Raw genomic sequence first — 13,745 nt, 5'->3', positions numbered from 1 at the left:
CTGTAATGTTCGGAATGTGTCGCTTTGGTTGTTGCGACCGCTGTCAAACTCACCATGAATCCTCCAACATTTAACCTTGATAATGAGCGTCGCTGTCAGCCAGCACAATGTCTATCTGCCTCAAATCCCTGTAGCTCCGCGTGTCCGTCAAAGAGGCTCTTGATTATGATCTGTCTCTCATCACGTGTCGCTCACTGCCCATGTCGTCTGTGGAAAAATTTTGTCATGTTCAACCAACACTTATTCTCAGATGTATCCCATTCCATGAGTTCTAATCACTCACTCTCTTCCCCTCCTGCAGAACAGTGAACGTAAAACACTGAACAACACAGCCGCTTCGGCCCAAAATATTGTGGTGTACCAATGAAACCGAATGCTTTGTGCCAGCACAATGCCCATCTCCTCAAATCCCTGTACCTCCGCGTGTCAGTCAAAGAACCACTTGAACGCCTCAATCGATTTGTGGAAAAATGGAAGAATTGACCATGACTGGAAGCATTGGACATGATTAAGTTGTGGAGCAGACCGGATGGGCCGAATGGCCTATTCCCCCCCCCCCCCCCCATATATAATGGTCTTATAGTCCTTTTACACTCCGGGACTCGCAGTACACACCTGGAAAGTTAAAATCACCCACAATCACAACCTCATCACTTTCGCAACAGAGTTCGATCTCTTTAAAAATTTCTTCTTCTAAATCCAGCGGGCGGCTGTGCGGTCTCTCTCGTCGCCCCAGGAACGTGGTCATACCTTTCCTATTCGCAGTTCCACCCATGAAGCCGCCCTCAAATGGCCCAGCACATCGTGATATTTTTTCTCACTATGAACGCCGACCATCACCCCTGGATTACTTTCGCTTTATCACATCTGAAGCAACAGAGACCCGGAATATGGAGCTGACAGTCCCTCCCGTTCCGCAACCAGGTCTCGGTAATGTCCAAAATATCATGATTTTAACACCAGGTATTTACCCATGCCCGAAGCTCAACTGTTTTTCCTCTAACACTTCCTGCATTGAAAAATACTCAACAAGAACATGGGTCCCAGGAACATACCAGTGTGTGTGTGTGTGTGTGTGTGTGTGTGTGTGTGTGTGTGTGTGTGTGTGTGTGTGTGTGTGTGTGTGGATGCGGCTTGATGGGCAGAGGCCGGAATGGGAATATATGGAAGTTGATATAGTGGACACTAGAGGGAATGATTTCCACGCAGACTTGTGGAGGGATTCAGAACCGAGAGATCAATATCCGGTCGGGAAAGGGGGAGGTGTAACAACAGACATCAATATCCCCCTTCCTCATACACATCCCATTGAACACAGAGAGGGAGGGGTGTAGCAGAGTGAGGTACAGATATACTGAGCGGCGTAGGGGATGTATGGGAAGACAGAAATAGGAAGAGGTGTAGGGGAGCGGGGTGCCTCAAACGAAAACGAATATGGGGGAAGGAAATCGGTACGGAAACATGGAGGTTTGTAAGGGAGGGAAGAATAAAGGGGACGGGAGGGGTCCCCAATACACGGTGTGTATTCCCCAGCCTTGTACACCGAAATCCCTCCCTCCTTCAGCACTTCCAACTGTTCACAGTATAGATCGATCCCTGTTACAAGAAAGTAAACACCGCTTGGGCTCCACGTTACCAAGAGTACCTTTGCCAGAAAGCATCTTGTCCAAATCCACACTTTCCCGATCCTTTCTGATCTGTGGAGAACTTGGCCTTGTTCCAAATTAGAATCGAAACCTAAGGGTCGGTCCTATGGGTTCCGACATTTACTTGAAACTAATGTCTTTCTGATCACTAGATACAAAGTGTGCCCCTGAACAAAACAATGACACCTGCCTTGTCTCATGCCACAGTAGCAGATGAAGTATTGCTCTCTCTCTCTCTCTCTCTCTCTCTCTCTCTCTCTCTCTCTCTCTCTCTCTCTCTCTCTCTCTCTCTCTCTCTCTCTCTCTCCTTCTCCCTCTCTCGCTGGCTCTCTGACTCTCTCTCTCTCTCTCTCTCTCTCTCTCTCACAATCTCTCTCTCTCTCTCTCAATCTCTCTCTCTCCATCTCTCTCTCTCAATCACTCTATCTCTCTCTATATATATTCTCTCTCTCTCTCAATCTCTCTCTCTCTCTCTCAATCTCTCTCTCACTCTCTCTCTCTCAATCTCTCTCTCTCTCTCTCTCTCTCTCTCTCTCCCTTCTCCCTCTCTCGCTGTCTCTCTCTCTGTCTCTCTCTCTCTCTCTCTCTCTCTCTCTCTCTCTCTCTCTCTCTCTCTCTCAGCAGTCGCAAGATGCTTAAACTGATTCCTGCCTTTTTTTCAGATCTTAACATCTTCTGTCTCCATATCGACTCCATTGTCTGCTCACGAATACTGAATCCCATCCCCCTGCAACTCAAGTTCAACAACTCTCCCAAAAGCAGGACTGACAAACCTTCCCGCTAGGATACCAGTTCCCCTCCAGTTGATGTGTAATTCGTCTTCCATCTCTACTGTGCAGATCCCCCCTTCCTTGGAAAAATAAAGTGATTCCAATTTTGAAGACCTCCCACCGACAGCAGCACTTGAGCACGTGTTTGGTCTTCCTACGTCTGGACACACTGGGACGGGTAGTGGTCCTCTCCTTTAACTTTATAGCTAAACCCCTGACCTCACTTTGCAAAACCACCTTCCCATACATACAAATTTCATTTGTACATATATGCTGCTCGCTCACTCACTCACTTAAGAAACATAGAGAAAGAATGGTGTGCTGAGAAAAGAGGAAGGAAGGGGCGGAGAGTGGGGCCAAAGAAAGGGTATTCAGAATGCAGCCGTTAGAGCAGAACGTGTGAGGCGCCATTTTCTTGCTCCCTATCTCTGACTAGAGTCAACTTAAACACCGAAATACACCGACCCATGATCAGGAGTCAGAGACCGAGCGAGAATCCCTCCATACAATCCCATCACACACTCCTGGAAACATACACTGTGTATCGCTCCCTCCTCAACGGTCCATCTAACACAACCAGGGTCAGACTCAGAGTCAGCCTCACTCCATACTGTTCCTATAATACACAGTCCGTGTCAGACACAGGTAGAAACTCAACCGACCCATCACCCTCCTTGTGTCAGATATGTGAACAACCCTCCACACCATCGCAGCACAGTCTACTGGAGTCTGAAAATGTGCGCAGCTCCCTCTCTCCCCCGGTTTCCCCACTCACCAATACCGAGCACTTCGGCGTTACAGCAGACTCCAATTGTGTGCGTCTATCGCAGATGCTGTGTGTGTCTGTGTCTGCGTGTTGGTGTGCTGTCGGAAGAGGAAGGAAGGGGAGGAGAGAGAAGGCCAGAGAAAGGGTGGTGGGGCTGCAGCCACTGACGGTGAAACCACTTGACCGGTCTGTGCATGTAGAGCTGTGGAGAGGCTCAGAAACTGGTGACAGATATCCGGCGGGAGGGGGGAAGTGTAGCACTAGACGCCTTCTCTCAATTATAGCCACCACAATTGCCTGTGAACACAGAGTGGGAGGAGGGCGACAGAGATTGTGAGGGATTTAGAGGATGGAGCGTGTCACGGAGAGTAACAGTAAGGAAAGTAGGGGATGAGGGACACGGCGAAGTGAGGGACTGGTTATCGGTGACGCGGGAGCTTGCAAGGGAGGGAGGGGTGACGGAGCCGTGAGAGGTGTAGGAGAGGGACTGTTTGACGGAGATTCCCTAGATCCTTTGATCTCTTCCCACCCAATAAGTTTAAAAAAGCACACCGCGTTTTTCTACAGAGCAGAGAACGTCAGTAACAAAGCGGAATAGTCCCTTCGGCCCAAAAGTTTGTGATAAACCGAATAAACTAAATCCTTTCGGCAGACACAATGTCAGTTTCCCTCCATTCCCTGCACACTAACGAGCCTGTTAAACAGCCTTAAACGCCTCTGTGCATCTAACTCCACCTCCAGCGCTGGCAGCTCGTTCCAATCACTCAGCAAACACTTTGACAACAGAAACGTACCAAGCACACCTCCCTTCAACTTACCCTTTCTCACCCCAAAGCGGAGTCTTCGGTCTTAGACATCCCCATGCTGAGGGTAAAAATACCCGCTGTCTGGTCAATCTGTGTCTCTGGCAATGACGTAAACAGCTGTCAGGTGTACCCTCAGACTCCTCCTCTCCACAGAAAAGAAACCAAAATTTCCCACCTCTGCTTTTACATTTTGATCTCTATTCCTGGAAGCCTCCCAGGGAAACCTCCTCTATATTCTCTCCAAAGACCCCCACACTCATCCTATAACGGGGCGAACCGACATGAATGAATGAACTCGGAAACGTAAACACCAGTGCCAATACCTATCTACTTTGCCCATTGTACCTCGGCACCCCGATCTTGTGCACTGAAGTCGCGCTCTCATTCAGTTCTTCCCACTATTCACGGTTCGGTCCCTTCCCCTCTACACTGAGGTTAAACAACGCTTGGGCTCCAAATTACCAAGTGCAACTTTGCCAGAAAACAACTCGGCCGAACCCGCACTTGAAGAAAGTTGACTTAATACAATTTAGAATCTAAAACAGAAGTCACATCTATCCTTTACATAATCACTTTGTATCTAATGTCTTTATCATCACTAGATGAAAATTGCTCCCCTATTCAAGCTTCCGACCATGCCTCGTCTCATTCCGATCATGAATTGCAGTCTCTGGTTGGAACGTTACAGGTACTGATCAAATAAATTTTCTTTAAAACTATTGACAAACTATCTCGCTGGTCTTTCACTGTATGGGGCTGACATCAATTTCAAGAAAGTTAGAATCACGCATTATCACAAGCGTATGTTTCTTGTAACTGTCTGCGATCTCTCTGCAGATTTGTTCCTCTGAATCCCCCGGACTGTTAGGTGGTCGATAATGTGTCTAATGAACGAGTTTTACCTGATTCCTCAGATCCACCCGTAAAGCCTCACCCGGACGAGTTCTCCAGTCTCACCTGATTGAGCATCACCTTGATAGTTTCCTTGTCCAGTAAAGCTGTCCGTCGCCCTTCAATTAGTCCGACTAAAACAGTCGATACCCGGGAATACTGAGTAAACTGCCCTGCCCGTCCTGCAAACAACTCTGACGCCTGGCTGAAATATCATGCTTCCAGGCGTTGGCCCCTGCACTGAGCTGGTCAAGCTTCTAAACAATACTTCCTGCATTCAGCCGGACGCTGCTCAGACATGTCCCAGCAGACTCAACATACTGCCTCCCAACTTGGTCTGAGGGCGGAACAACATATGCTCCAACAACCACTCCGCTATCTGTCCAGGCGTTCTCTTCGTCCCCCTGCAACTGTCGTTTAAGCACCACCACTCCCGCTTTCTGATGGCAAAACTTCCCGCTGGGATACTAGTTCCACTCAAATTCAGGTGTAAACTGAGAGTTGCTCATGGGAGAGGCATTGAAGGGACTGAGCCCCGTGGGGGCGGTGTGGCGCGTCCTCCAGACAGGAGTCTGCGGGGCCTCCAGCACTCGCTCCCAATGAGGTCTCGTTTGTGTGTATGCAGCGTGATGTTTTCCCCTTGTACAACTCAGTATCACAAAAGATCAGACAGTACACCATATGCAATTACAGAAATGTGCGTATCAGACTTGACCCGGACCTTACTGTGAAGGTATAGGATATGAAAACTATGTAACGGTTAATTCAGCATAGTTTAGTGCTTCAAAGCATTGATTTCGATATGTTTTGTGTGCTTATAGTAGCTTTATCTATTGAATAAGTTGTTGTTGTACTTTGCCTGTCCTCTGTTACTATATCCAGATGGTTATTATGGATTGTCCCATCTGTAATTACTGCCCGTTAGGCATATAATTTGTTGCAACTTGACAATTGTATTGACAGTAAGTTCTTGTGCCTTTTCTGTTTCTGAGTAGCTGGTAGAACAGCTGTCCGGGCACAGGCAAATACGCTCATTTCTCATTCGCTCAGAACTTTCAGACTATCCTGGTGGAGTTTAATATTGCAGACTCCTGGAGTTGTCCTTTACTGATTGTATGGCGGTGAACAGTGGACTTTTGAAGCAAACGGTACCGGGACCGCTTCCTATCTCGTTGTAGATCACTGATTGAAAGAAGGATTTGGTTACTTTATAGCAGGATTTGAGACCCATGCAAAGGTAGATGGAAGGGCATCTAGAGTTGAGGAAGTAGGGTGCTTGCAGAAGAAAATAGACAGACAGCAGCAGAGCAAGGAATTTTGAAGGAATATAATGTAGCAAAGTGCCCAGTCTGACTCTTTGGCAGAGGGAATAAAGGCGTGGACTATTTCGTAAATGGGAAGAACATCTGTGCGGAGACACAGGAAAATCTGCAGATTGATTCAGTGGTGAGGGAGCCCAATGCATGTTCCAATCCATTTTCTGAGAACCTGTATATAAAAACAATTCCTTCGCCGTTGAATAGGTTGTATAATCTCTGTTTAGGTCTAGCCTATTTTAAAAAAGGAGAGAACACTGAAACAAGCAAAGGTGCAGATCCTTTTGGGAAGATTCCCTTCAGGAATATTTGCAGAACGGTGGGAAGCCAAATGCAACATCAGCATCCAGTTCCAGAGATATGGGATATAAAAGCATCTCTTTAGTAAACCATTAATCTCAACAGTCTTCCTGCTTCTGGCCTCATCAGCCCGGTGCACCGATAGCAAATCCAGGAAGGTCCTGCCTTTTCGCTCTGAACTCCCGGAACTGGCAGTGCAGTACTTGGTCACTCAAAGTACCCATGTCATTGGTAACTCAATGGCCAACCATTTTCAGCTGCTCACACACCCAGTTCAGAATGGTGAGGACTTGATCTGAGATATCCCTTATGTTGTTGCCGACATGACCACCTGTCCGCACCACTAACGAATATCCTATCACCGCAGCGTGATAGTCATTCTGCCACTCTCCACCACCAAACACTCAAGGACACCACCCAACGCCCACTTCCCTTCTGAGTCACAGAGGCAGACTATGTGCATGAGAGTTGAACACTGTGACTGGACATTTTTAGATGATTATCCCGCCCTGAAACTCAGCGACGCTATCCAAAATGTTGAAGAGATGGCCACATGGGAACTCTGTCTTGGCCCCTTCAGCAGTTTCTCATTCATGACTGTCACACAGTCTCCTGTACCCTGCGTTCTGTGTGTAATTACCTCTCTGTATGTCTTGTCCGTCACCACTTCAGACTCCCAAATGTTCTGGAGCTCGTCCAGTTCTACCTCCAGCTCTTTAACGCGGATTTTCAGAAGCTGCAGCTGAACGCAGCTCTCGCAGCTGTCGCCGTCAGGGTTACTGGAGTTTGCTCTGCCTTCCCAGATCCCGCAAGAAGGGAAGGAAAAAAAAGATGCCTTAGCCAAGTGCTCTTCTTATTTTTGCCTACTTTGACTGAAGACTCCCTGAGGTGACGCCTGGACGAGCAGGAGCCTGAACATCACCTGCTGGATGGTCCACTCAGACAATGGCTACTGCTTTTCCCCTGTCTTTCTGTTGCAGATTAACCTCAAACGTCGCACGGTCGCTTAACACAGCTGCTTTTGACCGCAAGGACCCGCTTTCGACTTTTATACCCGCGCTGACTGAAATTCTCTCCTCCGAAATCACAAAGAGACCCGACTGGCTGCTGGTCAAACCTCTTTCCCTGAAAAATCATTATGTTTGAATTGTCTAAGTCGATATCATTTTCGATCTGCGTACGCAAATATTTTTTTAAAAAAAAAACTATCTATCCAATAATTATTTTAATCTGTTTACATCATTATTGTTTTTTTTCTGCGTGGACCTTCCTTTCCAGACGGGTTGTCTATCAGAGTCTAGCTGTCTGCCATTATTTCTCTCAATTCTGTGTCCTGTGACAGAAAAGGCACGTATCCGTGGACAGCAGACTGCTGGGATTATCAGACACACTTTCAATCTGATTTCTATCGCTTCTCTACCGGTCTGCAGATCAAGAGTTAATTGCACCTGTCATTCCGTAGAACCCAATTAAGAGAGAGTCCCGGGGGATTGTCGACGTCACCGCGGAGGTGTGGCTGCCGGTTGCCTGGTCTATTAATAGGTACGGAATCCTTCGCAACAACAGTTTCAGTGAGAGCCGCCAGTCTCCGCTATCAGAGACCAGCGGCTGCAGACAGAGAGAAGACAGAGGCTGGATCGGAAACAGGAATCTGGACAATCCCAGCAATGGATTATAATCTTAGAAGTACATCGCGCAACGATACGAGAAATGCTAAGAATATTTTCTTGGCGATTCAATATCTTTTTGAAAATTTCGAATGGCTGACTTTGGACTCTCGAATCAGTGTTGTGCTTATGACATTCAAACTGGTTTACTACCCGGTACTCGCCATTGTAGCTCTTCCTGGTAAGTGTCTCGTCTTCCTCATATTTAAATTTGAAAAATATAAGTCGGCTTCTCTTTAATACCTGCCCCCTAACGACTCTCTAATTGAAAGACAGGTTTTTCCAATCGGTATCGCTTCAGCAAACATTGGCTGACTGTATTTGATGAGGTACCCCATGCAAGGCGTGGGGTCCAACGAGGCATCTGATTCATCCAAGGGGGCATTTGCAATGTTGATCCAAAAATGGCTTGCCCACAGAAGGCAAAGTGTTGTTGTAGACGGTCATATTCTGCATTGATTTCGTTGAACAGTGGTGAGCGTCAAGGATCTGTTCTGGTACCCCTACACTTCGTGATTTGTATAAATGATCTGGATAAGGAGGTGTAGCGATGGGTTAGTACATTTGGGAATAAAAATCAAGATTGGGGTGTTCTGGATAGTGTGGAGGCTTGTAAGAGTTACAACAGGTTTTTGATAGGAGGCAAATCTGCGCAGTGAAGAGGTAGATCGACCTGCTGGCCCGTGGCCAAATGGTTAAGACGTTCGGCTAGTTATCTGAAGATCGCTAGTTCGAGCCTTTTCTGAGTCTGCGTGTGTGTCCCTGAGCAAGGCACTTAACCACACATTGCTCTGCGACGGCACCGGTGCCAAGCTGCGTGAGTCCTAATGGCCTTCCCTTGGACAACGTTGGTGACGTGGAGAGGGGTGACCTACAGCTTGGGTAACTGCTGGTCTTCCATAAAAAAATAAACCCTTGTCCAGGCTTGCGCCCTGGGAACTCCCCATGGTCTATCCAGACTAACGGAGGCCTACAGAGATGGAGTTCGACACAGGCGTGATGGCGTTCATTTTGCTAGGTCACAGGTGATGGCAGAATGTAGTATTAACGAAAATAAATGAATAAATATGTAGCTCCAACGTCTCACCAGTTAAAAGCATGAGGTCACGCCGGCATCATCACTGTCACGATCTATCGCCGACACAGAGATTGCGGAGGAGACTGACAGCAAGCAGAGGGATATTAATATGTTCAGCGAATGTACCGTCGTCTGGCTGATGTAGTGTAAAGTTGGTAAATGCGAGGTCATCCACTTGTTAAGGGCAAATGGAAGAACAGAGGGGATGTCAGGGGTAAGTATTTACTCAGAGTGGTGAGTGTGTGGAATGGGCTGCCGGCAACGGCAGTGGAGGCGGAAACGATAGGGTCCTTTAAGAGACTTTTGGATAGGTACATGGAGCTTAGTGAAATAGAGGGCTATAGGTAAGCCTAGTAATTTCTAAGGTAGGGACATGTTTGGCACAACTTTGTGGGCCGAAGGGCCTGTATTGTGCTGTAAGTTTTCTATGCTTCTGTGGTTAGAGCATTGGCTAATTGGTAGGAGGCAGCGTGTGGGAATAAAAGGATGCGTGTCTGATTGGCTGCCAGTGACTAGACGTGTTCCGCAGGGGTCGGTGCTGGAACCACTACTTTTTATGCTGTATATCCAAGGGCTGAAATAGTTGTCACAAGTGGACACAGGTTTAAGCTGCTGGGGAGTAGGTACAGAGGAGATGTTGGGGTAAGGTTCTTTTAACGCAGAGACTGGTGAGTGGGTGGAATGAGCTGCCATCAGCGGCGGTGGAGGAGGATAAGATTTTAAGACTCTATTGGATTGGTGCATGGAACATAGAAAAATAGAGGCCTAATTGTAAGCCTAGTAATTTCTAGAGGGGGTAAATTTTCGGCACAATTGTATTGTGCCGCCGGTTTTCTATGTTTCGAATATTCTGGATCAGGCATGATCATCTTCATTGCCAGATCTTGCCAGTCTGATCAGACTGACCACTCCTGCTTCTTTTACTAATGTTGCTATATTCTCAACTTCTGCCGTGTTTCCAGTTGAGGGGAGTTGAATTTCTGTCACCGTGATACATGGTATATTAATCAGTTCAATTATTCTCTTAACACTTCCCGGTCTCAGCTCCTTCTTCTGACGCCAAATATCTGAATATGTTCCAGCCATCCATTGAGATTCCTGCTGAGACCATAGGGCAAGGCAGCTGAATTCAGCCATTCGGGCACCGAGCCCTCTCCGCCATTTAATCACAGAGTGTTTATTATCCCTCTCAACCACTTTCTGGCGCCCTCTCCCAGTATCCTTTGACAGCTCGACGAATCTGCAGACTCCCCCACTACAGAAGCTGCCTCTCCACGTCAACGACATCTGGGCTTCTCAATATTCGACAGGTTACGATGAGATTCCTTTCATTCTCCTGAACTTCAGAAGGCGCATTATAATCATTACATATTTAGTAATGGCTCCCGATAATCTCCTTAGCAGATACATTAATTCGATATTCATCTCTGCTCTCGGATGTGCTCTTGATTAAAATTATTGTTTTCAGAGAATGTTTCCATCCAAGTTTGCGTTAATCTTCCTTATTTTTCTCCACTCAGTGAACACGGTGACAATCGTCATCCTGTCGCGGGGAAAGTGCGGACTCTCCAAAGGCGTCACAATGTACCTGGTTGCCATGGTCGCCGCCGATCAGCTCGTCGTTCGCTTCGATCTGATACTGAGCAAGATTCCAATGTCTTACATAATAGTAGACTTACATTTATGGTCACGTCGTGTTTCTGTGTGTAATATACACGCCGTCCTGCTCTACGCCGCCACGGACTGTTCTGTCTGGTTCACCGTCACTTTCACCTTTGACCGATCTGTCGCCATTTGTTCTCAGAAGCTGAAACGAAAATACTGCACCGGGAGAGGGGCGGCTCTGGTTCTGGGGACAGTGACTCTGCTCAGCTGCGGAAAGAACATTTTCTGGTACTTTTTGCTCAATGGGACATATTCGATGATTTATTCGTCCGTGCTCTGTATGCGCCATTTCCGATTTTACCCATCTGAGGAGGCAACATTCACACTGATTCATTTCCTCCTCACCCCAATATTCCCCTTTGTCCTGATTCTGCTGCTCAACAGTTTAACAATCAGGCACGTCTTAGTGGCCAGCCGAGCACGGAGAAGGCTCCGTGGTTCGCACGATGGCGAGACGCCCACCGACCCGGAGATGAAAAACCGCAGGCAATCCCTCCTGTTACTGTTGGTGATGTCGGGGAATTTCATCCTGCTGTGGGCTCCGATGACGGTGTTTTCCGTATGGGATAGCCTGCAGTTTGTCATTGGCGTGATCCCCCCGAATTCTCTGTGGGAGCTGGGCTACATGCTGCAACTGCTGAGCTGCTGCACCAACACGGCCCTTTACGCCGCGGTCCAGGCCAGGTTCAGGGTGCAGCTAAAGGAGACGGTGAAATCGCCCTTAAAACTCATGGCAAAGTTAACTCGGCATTGTCAGGACCGCAATAATCCACGGTGACACTTCTCCCAATCCGCCGCAAACTATCCCATTTCCTCAGTGTCATGTGTAATTCCATTACGGCTGTGGACGGCCCCAATTAGCACCCGGAGGAATCGCATTTTGATTACAACGGAGAAATATAGGTCGACAGGTAATGATCGACAGCGAGCTGTTCCGGGATTTCTGATATTCATAAATAACTCGGATATATGCAAATAAGTTGACTAATGATCTTACAGGCGACACAAAAACATTACTTTGAGACATACACAGAGTAACGTAGGATGTCCAATTGATTAGAAATGAACTCTAAAGAGCAAGCCCTTTACACGGAGAGCAGTGGGTGCACTTCATACTGTGGTGGCACAGTGCCTCTTCAGATTCTGGATTAGCCACTCTTGAGGGAGTATGTCAAACACCTGACTGAAACCATGCAGACTGCATCCCCTGTGCTACCCTTCGTCACCATGTTGAAATATTCATTCAAATTGGAAGACATGGTCTGCCTCGAACAGAGCCAAGCTGGCTCTTCCTCATCTGGCTGGTGCTTCAACTCCCGTAAATCCTGTACATACGGATGTTTGCCTCCTATGTCAAATGGACTGAAATGAGTCTCACCTATCCATAGTTTATGGAATTTTTACCGTTTCCCTTTTTACAAACGAGATAAAACATTGTCACTGGCCATTCCTCCGGGACGTCGCCTGTGGCTGTAGGGGACATGAGTAATCTAATCAAAACCCCAGCAATATTCCTTCCTCCCTTTTTCAATAACCATGGGATGAATTCCATGAGTTTCCGTGGACCTAGCCAACATTTTGTGGAGGCCCAACACTGCTGTTCCTTGAGTTCAAAATGTTTTTACGTATTAATGCGTTATATACTAAGCCCTGAATATCCCAAATCCGTTTCTTTGTAAAATGTTGAAGTAAAGTACTGTGTTATTACGGCCGCACATTCCTGATTGCCAATTTCATTTCGTTAACCCTCTCTGATTTCCTAATTTCCTGCAGATGTATCTCCAGCGATAACATCTACTATTTTTTTTTCTTTTCATTTTCATAGATATAGCCTGTCTTCCTGCGTACCTCCAGTATTTTGTGTGTTTGCCTTGGATTTCCAGCATCTGCAATTTCCTCGTGTTCCTCCTCCTTTAGTTCATTTTCCTTGCTTCTTTTCACTCCTCCTGTCTCGTTCTTTCCGAACTTGTGAAGCTTTACATACTTCCCGCTTTTGTCCTTGCGTAAGTTCATCAAAACGCCACAGGCAGCTGTCGAGGCCATTACGTATATTGAAGGCAGACTTTGATAGGCTCCTGATTGGTCAGGGCACGAAGAGATACGGGGAGAAAGCAGGACCTGAGAGATTAGTGGAAAACTGGATCGGTCTATGATAAAATGGCGCAGCAGACTCGATGGGCGAAAGTGTCTAATTCTGCTCCGATACCGTATGGTCTTTTAATTGGGCGTCATTTATAAATATCACGCAGAGTAAGAGTCCCAAAACAGATTACTGAGGCACTCCACTGGTGACCGACCTCCATGCAGAATATGACCTGTCTACAACCACTGTTTGCATTCTGTAAGCAAGCTTGTTCTGGATCCACAAAGCAATGTCACCCTGAATCCCTTGCCTCCTTCGTTTCTTAATAAGCCTTGCATGGGGCACCGTATGAGATACCTTGCTGAAACACATGCACACTACATCTACTGCTCTTCCTTCATCTACGTGTTTAGTCGCATCCTCAAAAAATTCAATCAAGCTCGTAAGGCACGCTCTGCCCTTGACAAAGCCAGGCGGACAACTCTTAAGCATATTATAGCTCAATAAATGTTCATAAATCCGGCCTCTCAGGATCTTCTCCGTCAACTTACCAATCATTGAAATAAGACTCACTGGTCTATAATTTCCTGAGCTACCTCGTTCGTGAATAAAGTAGCTACATCCCCAACCCCCATTCCTTCGGAACCACTCCAGTTCACACTGATGATGCAAAGATCATCGCCAGAGGTTTAGCAATGTCCTCCCTCGCTCCCACAGTAGCCTGGGAAGCATTCCGTCCGGTTCCGGTGAGTTATCC

The sequence above is a fragment of the Hypanus sabinus genome, unplaced genomic scaffold (assembly GCF_030144855.1).
Source record: "Hypanus sabinus isolate sHypSab1 unplaced genomic scaffold, sHypSab1.hap1 scaffold_213, whole genome shotgun sequence".
Classification (NCBI taxonomy): domain Eukaryota; kingdom Metazoa; phylum Chordata; class Chondrichthyes; order Myliobatiformes; family Dasyatidae; genus Hypanus; species Hypanus sabinus.
The sequence above is the reverse complement of the archived record's forward strand: the minus strand, read 5'-3'. Positions refer to the sequence as shown.